This window comes from Rhinolophus sinicus, chromosome 1 (assembly GCF_057876585.1).
Source record: "Rhinolophus sinicus isolate RSI-liver-muscle chromosome 1, RSI-T2T, whole genome shotgun sequence".
Taxonomy (NCBI): Eukaryota; Metazoa; Chordata; class Mammalia; order Chiroptera; family Rhinolophidae; genus Rhinolophus; species Rhinolophus sinicus.
The window spans coordinates 149,397,696-149,407,738 of NC_142501.1; the positions used below are offsets into that span (position 1 = coordinate 149,397,696).

The following is a 10,043-nucleotide window of genomic DNA, read 5'->3' on the forward strand; positions in this document are numbered from 1 at the left end:
GGGGTGGGGGAGCGTCTTGAACATGTGAATTAGCTAAAATGTTTTACCTAAGGATTACAAGAACAAGCATACACTAAACTTTATTTTTTCATTTCTACTTCAAAAATTTCTATGAACCAAAAATGCTGTCAACTTTCTTTTGTAAGACTGGTTTTCATGAATAAAAATTCTTCTTGTTGCAGGATTCTTGATAGTACACTAATAATGGATATTAGCGACTATTATTATTGCAGCGTTAAATGTTTTAACGCCCATATAAAAATAAAAAAATATTAATTCTGGTTAACAGAAATTTATTGACATTTAGTAAACAGAGGATTATAGTTTATTTTTCTCAAAAAAGAAAATATTTGTGTGATTATGGTTAACTATATTCCACAAGATTTTAAGACATATTTTACATAAAATAAAAATGTGAAAGATATCACAATCATCAAATATAAAATCATTTTGGAAATCATAATAAATGTAAGCTAGTAATATGTGGGCTGATAGTAAATTATTATGAAATAGATTACAGATTTGTTCATATATATGAATTATAAACCTTTACCCTAAAACAAGCCAACACTTTCTCATCTTACACCTATTATTTAATATTACAGAAGATAAGTCTCCTAAAATGAGGTAAAATGAACTCTTTTTTTCCCAATTTTAAATAGTTTTATTTAAGACATCACATTTTCCACTTTACAATACAGTGCTTGTAAAGTACATCAGTATTTCCTTTCCTTGTGCACATATTCCATATTCAAGTATCAAGAATGCCCAGTGTTTTTACTGTATAGCAGCTCAACTTTAAAACTGCTGTGAATTTGCTACAAATTTGTATCCTTCCAGAGTTTGTGTGGAACAATGCTAAATCTATGCTCAAGGTTGGCTTAATCAACCTCTAAATGGTGGGTCCAGAAGAGGCACCACCAGAAGGAGAGGCTCCACTACCTGGGAAGCCTCCAGGCATCCCTCCTGGCATGCCTCCTGCACTCTGGTACTTGGTAATGATGAGATTGCAGACTTTTCCCAGCTCTTTCTGCTGATGTTCAAATTCTTCCTTCCCTACAGTCTGAATCTTATCAAGCTAGTTGATGATTTCATTGCACTTGTCAAGGATCTTCTTTTTGTCCTCATCATTGATCTTGCCTTGGAGTTTTTCATCTTCAACAGTTGCTTTCGTGTTGAATGCACAGGATTCAAGTGAATTCTTGGAAGGCATCTTGTCCCTCTGCTTCTCATTTTCAGCTTTGTACTTCTCAGCTGCCTGGACCATGCACTCGATGTCTTCCTTGCTCAGGCGACCCTTGTCATTAGTGATGGTAATCTTGTTCTCTTTTTCTGTACTCTTATCCACAGCAGAGACATTGAGGATGCCATTGACATCAATATCAAAAGTGACTTCAATCTGAGGAACACCACGAGGTGCAGGAGGTTTGCCTATGAGCTCAAACTTGCCAAGTAAACTGTTATCCTTGGTCATGGACCTCTCACCTTCATAAACCTGAATGAGCGCACTTGGCTGGTGGTCAGAGCAGGTCTGTGTGTGCTCAGTAGGAATGGTAGTATTGCACCTGATGATGAAAGCCATGACTCCACCAGCAGTTTCAATGCCAAGGGAAAGAGGAGTGACATCCAACAGCAGCAAATCTTGGACATTTTCAGATTTGTCTCCCAGATAGGATGGCTGCCTGGACAGCTGCACCATAAGCAACAGCCTCATCAGGGTTGATGCTCTTATTCAACTCTTTTCCATTGAAGAAGTCCTGCAGGAGTTTCTGAATCTTTGGGATACAGGTAGAACCACCCACCGGGGCAATATCATGGATCTGGGACTTGAGCTTGGCATCCCACGGGGCTTTTTCTACAGGGTCCAGGGTGCCATGGAAAAGGTCAGCATTCAATTCTTCAAATCCGGCACGAGTGATAGAGGTACAGAAGTCGATTCTTTCATAGAGCAGATCAATCTCAATACTGGTTTAGGTGCTGGAAGGGAGTGTATGCTTAGCATATTCACAAGCAGTCTGGAGGCGATGACAGCCCTCTTGTTCTCACTGATGTCCTTCTTATGCTTGCGCTTGAACTCTGCAATAAAATGGTTGACCATTCAGTTGTCAAAGTCTTCTCCACCTAAGTGGGTGTCCCCAGCTGTAGATTTGACCTCAAAGATTCCATCTTCAATTGTGAGAATTGACACATCAAAAGTGCCACCTCTCAAGTCAAAGATCAGCACATTCTTTCAGCTCCAACCTTTTTGTCTAAGCCATAAGAAATAGCAGCAGAAGTTGGCTCACTGATGATACTAAGCACATTGAGACCAGCAATAGTTCCAGCATCTTTGATAGCCTGACTCTGAGAGTCACTGAAGTAAGCAGGTGCTGTGACAACAGCATTGGTAACAGTCTTCCCAAGGTAGGCTTTTGCAGTTTCCTTCATCTTTGTCAAAACCATAGATGACACTTCTTCTGGATAGAAACTCTTTGTCTCTCTCTTGTATTCTACTTGGACCTTGGGCCTGCCAGCATCATTCACCACCATGAAGGGCCAACACTTCATATCAGATTGAACAACAGCATAATCAAATCTACATCCAATCAGGCGTTTGGCATCAAAAAAAAACATGTTGGTGGGGTTCATTGCAACTTGATTCTTTGCAGCATCACTGGTCAATAGTTCGGTATCAGAAAAGGCAACATAACTTGGGGTGGTTTGGTTTCCCTGATCATTGGCAATTATTTCCACTTTTCCATGATGGAAGACACCCACACAAGAGTAGCTGGTGCCTAGATCAATGCCAACTGCAGGACCCTTAGACATGGTTGCTTCAGTGTAAATGTGTCTTGCGAAGAAGACAGATCCTGACAGCTGCCCCCTCGTTCAATGAGGTAAAATGAACTCTTTCTGCCAACGCTTACTTTTTAAGTAGCAGTCATTAAAATAAAACAAACCTATAAAACATTTAAAATCTGAGCTTTAGATATCACTATGAATTACCTTTTCTGAATTTCTCAATAATTTAACATTTGTATTTATTTCAAGGTTGATCAGTATAAAATTTCGCATTGGTATATGAATGGTTTTTACTCCTGAACTAGATCTTAAACTGCGTACTACAGATGTGTGTTAAAAATGACTTGGCAAAACAAATAATATTGTGGTTTCCAGCTTCCCAGATTCTAATTGCTAGGTTGAAGAATGATTAATAAACACTAAATAAATGAGAGAATATCCAAGAAATATATTACCATATTTATCCTGATTAAATATGGTTTATAGTTTATGTAACTCTGAAGTCTGAAATGCCTGGGGCTTGCAGTCTGCTTTATTTTACAGTAGGAAAGGCAAAGAAAGAAATGACAATTTGGTTGGTCTGAGCCCCTTTCAACACTTAGGAAAAAAAACAACTTCCTTGGATTCAGCTTTATATAGAAAAAAGAGAATGAGCTTTAAAATTAACAGATCTTTGTTCCATTCCTGCTCCTGCCCCTTGTTATTTTTTGAAAATTAAACAAGTTATTTAATTTATTTTTGCCTGAGTTTCTTTATCGGTAAAGTGATATACATGTAGGTATTCCTACCTACATAAGACTAGATCTATTTAAAACGTTTAATCCTTAGTAGGCATTCAATAGATAGTGAATATTCCTGGATAGCCAGGCTCTCTGCCGGCAAGTATTCTATTCGGTCGTTCAAAAGAGTTACTATAACAGACAACAACATTGACTAAAGTAAATCTGAGGTATGTGTAAAAATTCATGATATGATCCACCTCTTAGAAACAAATCCCACAATGGGTATCCCTCATCTTGCTAATACACAAGTATTGTGATAAATTTCTCAACAGTTGTTCTCATAGTGAGACAGGTTGTGTCCTGGATATGACTCTTGCTTAGGCACTCAAGACACTTTTGCCTGGAGCAAATGTCAAGCTTAGATGAGGGAAGCCTCTCTTTTCTAATAACATTGGTAGATACCTTTGTTTTCTCCTCCTTGATCATGAAAATTAGAAAATGTGATGCATGTCTAAGCGTTTTTCTCCTTTCCAGCCTCTTCTGTCACAAATGCCAGCCTTCACTTTCCCTTGCAAGGGAAACCATTGTTTTCCTCAACGCTTTTTTTTTTTTTTTTCATACATTGGGGTATACATTCCTTTATTTTTCTCTTGGTTTTTGCCTCCTATTTGGAGTTCATCTTCCTGATGGAGGATCCATACAAAAAACTATAGAATTTCTATGGAACATTGTGAATGCACTTATTGAAATTATGTAAGATACGTGCTACTGCTGCATCTGACTCACCGAGATTCAGTTAAAAGGTTGACTCTACTATATGTTTCCCTATTCAGCCCAGCCCTCCTTCGAACTCCAATAGCAATTTATAACACTCTCAGTTCATATCGTACTTGGCCTCATATTATAGTCTTGCATGTGCATGGCTTCAGGTTTGTTGTCGTTGTCATCGTTGCTGTTTTACACACCTGGGAACGGCATGAGGGAGAAGAAAGAGCATGGACTTTGGATGCCACACAAATTCAGGTTGATATTCCAGCCTCAGAATTAATTACTGTGTGGCCTTAAAATATTTATCTTAATCTTAATCTTGGCTCAATTGCTTACTTAGTGTATGACACCTAATCTCTCTGTTGTCCCAGTCCCATCTATAAAATGGAGAACACACACACACACACACACACACACACACACACTCACACACACACACATACAAATATATGATTAAATCATATATTTCATATTATGTTTAGAACACTTACTGGTACATGGTAAGTACATAAAATATTAGCTTTAAAAGCAATAATAACAATAATTATAAAAGTACAAATATAAAATATTGTATAATCATACAATATGTATGATGATACTTTTTTTCAGGGTTATTGTATGAGGTGTGATATTTTATAAAAAGGATATCTAGACGAATTTCTGAACCTTAATGTGTATTTTGTAAATATTGGTCTATCTTCTAAGCAAAACCCTAATTAAAATATGATTTTCTCCAGACTAGTTAGAATGTCCTACTCATTTTTGAAACTCCTAAATCATCTTGTACATAAATGTTTGTTGAATCATGTTAAATCAAATAAAATTTATTTAAACAGTATTAAAAAAAATGTTGGTGGTGTTGATTTTTCCAAGCAAACTCCAGTGTTTTATCATTTCAGATTTTGAGAATTTGAAGATTATGGCAAATAAATCTATTATTCATTGTACATATTTAAATAATTTGAAGTTTTCCCCCTTTCAGTATACATCTGGAAAAATCTATCTTTTCCTTAAATTTAAATAAAAATCTGTTGAAATTAAGACTATTTAAACGAAAAATATGCTACATACTATACATCAAAACCCAGAAATACTCCTGGATGTCCCAGCCCTCCACTGGCAAATATTCTATTCAGTGGTTTAAAAGAGTTAATTAAGAGAAAACAAGGAACAATGAAAAACTTTACTATCAAGTGAAGAAACTTTAATTTATTCAACAAATAATCATTGAATGCTTATTATATTTATTTAGGGGCTAAACATTATTGGCCACAAATACACATAAGAACTGATAATTTTCATTTCACAAGCTATATAAATGTCTAATCACTATGTTGTATACCTGAAACTAATATAATATGTCAACTGTAATTTTAAAATAAATAACTGAATAATTTTTAAAAAGAAATGACCATTTTATATTTTTAAGTGAAATAAGGCATGTAATTGAATATAATATGAAGGAATTGTTGCTTTATAAGGTAAAGGGAACAAAGTACTCTATGAGTTCTGAAAATTGGAGTATTTCTAGCAGAAATATGAAAGATTAAAACAAGGTGGTACCTGAGCTAAGTCTTCAAGAAGTAATACATGTGTTGATAAGTCAAGATGGAGAGAAGAGTATCATTAGACTCTCCAGATTGGGAATGGTCTAAGCATGTTAAATTATGTCCCCTAAAAGATATGTTCAAGTTTTAACCTGTGAATGTGACCTTATTCGGAAACAGGATTTTTGCAGATATAATCAAGTTAGAAAACTTACTGGTACATGGAACGCTATCTAGTACGATAAAGTCATACTAGATTAGGATGGGCCCCACATCCATCTCTGGTGCCCTTATAATGAGAGAAAAATTTGGAGACACATAGACATATACATTGACACATTTCCTAGTACTGAGTGCAAGTATATAACTTGAGGAATCATATAGTCCCCATTTTGTTCATTTTTGATGACTAGAAGATAAACAGCATGATATGCTTTGTCCATGCTTCTTAAAATGAGGTTTAGGTGGTGTATATAATACTGTGCCAGGTGTTATGTGACAACGTCATAGGATAAACAGTACTTAGCACTGTACTTAAGTACTTTCCCTTGTGTCATTCATTCCCAGTCTTAGGAGACACCTTACAAGGTTTTCACAGGCTTACATCTTTTTGGTAAATATGCAAAAATAAGACATTTATCCATAATCACAGCTGTCTTTCCACTGTGATTCCCTTTTCATCAGCTTTCTTTCATGTTATGTGTTTTGGAGTGGCCCTGGCATTCAGAACCAGCTAAGGGTGAGTTGAGTTGAAGAGATGCTGAGTTTAGGTTTAGTAGAATAATTTGCATGTATAGTTAAAATATTACTATCTCTACTGATGGAATGCATTCCAGGATTACTCCTACTCCACTGTGCTGATCTGCAGTGTCATGACATGATGTTACAGGGCAGGAGGATAAACTTGTCCTCTAGCAAGGTGAGCTTGTCCTGTAGCATCCAGAAGTGGAGGCATGTGGGTAATTAAGAAAAACCTAGGTTTGAAATGTATACAGACAGAAGCTAGTTTTAGAAAATTCTTCCAAGTCCTGTAGCTTATACATGAAATAGTGTTAATAAAAGTTTTCCCAAATTCAAAAACAGTGCAAAACATTTACATGCCATTATAAATGAGTTGTGATGCTGAAGTTTTCTAATGTCAGTTTTATTTTAAAAATAATAATGTCAGTTTTGCTAGAAGGAAAACTAAATTATCCTTATATTCTCTCTATACAAAATGATATTGTGTAATTCTCACCATATGAAGAGGCAATCAAAGAGTATGAAGACAAAAGAAAAGGAAAAGAAAGTAACAGAGTTGTGTTATGCATTTAATTAATAAAGATGTTTTATTTTCTTCTGGATTTTATGATCCTTGTGGTATTTGTTGTGATTTATTTTCCCATACTAAACAAATGTTCATTTACATACTTAATTTTATGTATACAATTTTATATTCATTTTCTTAATGAGCCAACAAAATTTTATAAGCTTCAGAATCTGCAAAACCTGGATTGGCCCCCGCCTGGTTTATATTGAGTGATAAAACCACAGAACCATTAAAAATGTGTACGGATATGTGAATACATATAAATATAAATACATACATAAGTGTGTATGTATGAATGTTAAAAATAAATGATTTTTAAGTGTATGCCTGTAAGTCCAAAGAAATTTATAGCTCAGAGAGAGAGATCAGACTCTATCATCAATATATATAATTTTGAGATCCACTGTTTCACTGAAATCATTCAGCAGACATTTATTAAGCTCCCACTTCATGTTGGCTGGAATACAAATTGAACACCTCACTGTCTCTATCTTCAAGGAGAATATCTAAAGAGACAGGGAGTTGCTGTAAGACAAATGAATGACAATGATGAGAGAGAGGGTGACAGAGAGGGAGAGGGAGAGGGAGAGGGAGAGGGAGAGGGAGGAAGAGAGAGAGAGAGAGAGAGAGAGAGAGAGAGAAAGAGAGAGAGAGAGAGAGAGAGAGAGAGAGAGAGGGAGAGAGAGAGAAAGGGAAAGGAAAAAGGAAAAGAAAGTCAACAACATTTTTACTTCATTTCTTGTACTTGAGACCTTGGGTTTTACAATACCCCTGTGTTACTTCCAACTGTTAGTCATCCTCATGTCTTCCCCAAGAGAAATTAATCAAGAATAGTAAACAAGCGAAAATATACAGTACCAAGTAATTACAAAATATTTCCAGATATGAGTATTACTAAATCAAAAAAGTGTTTCAGCAATGATGTATGGCAAGCAAAAGAATGGCTCAGATAAAAAACAGTGCAAAAATAATGCACAAAGGTGTTTTACCTTTTCTGTAACTGATGTTATCCTAGACATTACATCTTTCTTTGGAGAGAAAATGGAATACATCAGAGAAGAACTTTCTTAACTTCCTTACCTAAAATAATTCTACATACTTATTTGCATCACAATCTATCCTATTTACCTTCCCTCAGATTAAAATATAAATCTCTGTCCTGCATATTGGATTCCTTTCTTTTGGGTTTCTCAGAAGACCTTCATGTTCATTCAGTTATGTGTTCTGTATTCTGCATCATCAGCCTCTCCTTCACTAGGAATTCCTTCACAACATATCCTGTCCCCACTGCTTCCCAAAAAAACCATCAGCACCACAGTCCACTCAGCTACCATCTTGTGCTTCTCCCTCGAAAGTCAAAATACTTCAAAATTTGATCTTTACTCACTGTCATTGTTTCTCCTCCAAGTAAGGCTCATTGCACTATAAGTCTAACCCAGCTTCACTACTCTTGCCAAGGTCATGTTTTTGTTTTGTTTATTTTTTATTGATAATTCTAATGGAAATTTGTCATTTTGCACTAATTTTATTTGCCCTATAAGCAACATTTAACTCTCTTGGTTACTTTCTCTTTGAAACATTCTGTTCCTTAGTTTCACAAAATTATGCTGTTCTGTTTTTCCTCCTAACTTTCTGACCTACTGATCACTCTCATTTGACAACTTCTTTTACCTACCTATGATTTAAAGTTAGCTATTTCTCAAGTTGTACACATGGCTCTTTTCACTTTTCTTTATTTTATTTGTTTTTTTCTGAGATTCTTTCAACTATAATTTGGTTAATTTAACATCATACTGGGATAGTCAAAACCAACAGGATAAGAAGAATGTGTGTGTTTAGATCAGGGCTAAATTTTTGTTTAAGTATTTATGAATGAAAGAAAGGTGAGCAAGCAACAATAAATGTAGCTTAATAAACATTCTTCAGGATATCTGTAGTAGACAGTGTCTACACTACCCTGATCCTACTTACTGATAATCATATCCTGTGGCATCCCCTTTAGTGCGAGGCTAGGTGTACTGACTTTCTCCTAACAAATACAGTATGGGGAAATGAAGGATATCACTTCTGAGATTAGGTTACCAAAAGACTAAGACTTTCATTTATCTCTTCCCCTTCACTCTTGCTCTCTCTCCTTCTTCATCTCTCTCTCTCTCTCCTTCACTTTAGGGGAAGCACACTGTCATGTTGTAAGAGTCCTATGGTGACACAGAAATGGCAAGAACTGATATCGCCAGTCAACACTCAGCAAGGACTTGGAGTGTATCAACAGACCCATGAGTGAGTTGGAAACAGATCCTACCTAACACAAGCTTTGAGATGACCTCAGCTCCATTTTATAAGATCATTGCATCCCATGACATAGCCAGAAACACAGGACCTGGGTCAATTGAGTCCAGATTTCTGACCCATGGGAATTGTGAGATAATAAATGTGCTGTTTAAACTATGTTTTGAGGTCATTTGTTATTCAATAATAGCGAAATAATAAAATATCTGATTGGTAAACACCAAAGATATCATTCTTTCTAAAATTGGTATTCACATGCAGAATAACTCACCTTTGGGAAAAGAAGCAACAAAAAAGATTTACTCCAATTTATTTTTATATTTTCTCCTTGGCTTAACATACTTCCTGCCCCCTAAAAAAGCACTGGAGTGCTAAATTAGGAATTGTCTCTCTCTCTTTTATTTTGCCCTCTAAGTTCTTAGAGTATTTAAATTGTACTTAACTGTCCCTCATTCCTCTCCATGATAATGCATTTAATATTTCCTAATGTACTAATTTTACCATTAACTTTAAAAATTACTTTCAATAATATTCTTATTATTAAGTAAAAGTCATACTGATCTTAGAAAAGCTAGAAAATGCAGATAGGTAAGAAAGGAAAATAAAAATCACCTATATTCAGAGATC

The 10,043-nt window shown here is 35.5% G+C and overlaps 1 pseudogene; it reads right to left on the reverse strand.

Moving 5' to 3' along the window:
* Nucleotides 1–892: 892 nt before the first annotated feature.
* Nucleotides 893–2,808, reverse strand: LOC109453738 (heat shock cognate 71 kDa protein pseudogene; annotated as a pseudogene).
* Nucleotides 2,809–10,043: the final 7,235 nt, after the last annotated feature.